Consider the following 804-nt stretch of genomic DNA (forward strand, 5'->3'; position numbering starts at 1 on the left):
ACACACATACACACACATACATCCATCTATCCATTCATCCATCTGTACTTTCATATATATAAACATACTATCACACATACATATAAACATACTATCACACATACATACAAACATACTATCACACATACATACACATACATACAAACATACACTCCCACATACATACATTCACACATACATACAAACATACACACACACGTATATACATTATATACAGATATATACGTATTAATACCTTAGAGAAATATACGTCTTATGCCTCTTAATGCCCAACTAATGCGAGTGGCATTATTTAAAACACGTCAATAGTATATTAACATATTGCATGTATGTATGTATGTATGTATGTATGTATGTATGTATGTATGTATGTATGTATGTATGTATGTATGTATGTATGTATGTATGTATGTATGTATGTATGTATGTATGTATGTATTTATGTTATGAAAAATGGTTTTTGTAATGAAAATATGCACATGAACTTCAAAATAAGTTAAAAAAGTTCTTATTAAAAACTTGTTTTGTTGTAACGATGTATGTATATACGTACGTGTGTATGTATCGTTTTAATAATATTTGATGTGAAAATTTCGTTGAATAATTTCATAAAAGTAGATAAAAACCCATTTACTAACAACTAATATGTTTTGCTATCACTATAATTATGTTTTTTTGTTAATACTAACAAATAACCATTTATTTGTGTATTATTCACGGGCCATTACATTCAAAGTTGCATTATTTATATAGAAAACTAGAAGCATAATTTGTATTTTCTGTTACGGTGGCCATGCTCGATAA

Source organism: Helobdella robusta (assembly GCF_000326865.2).
Source record: "Helobdella robusta unplaced genomic scaffold HELROscaffold_14, whole genome shotgun sequence".
Taxonomy (NCBI): Eukaryota; Metazoa; Annelida; class Clitellata; order Rhynchobdellida; family Glossiphoniidae; genus Helobdella; species Helobdella robusta.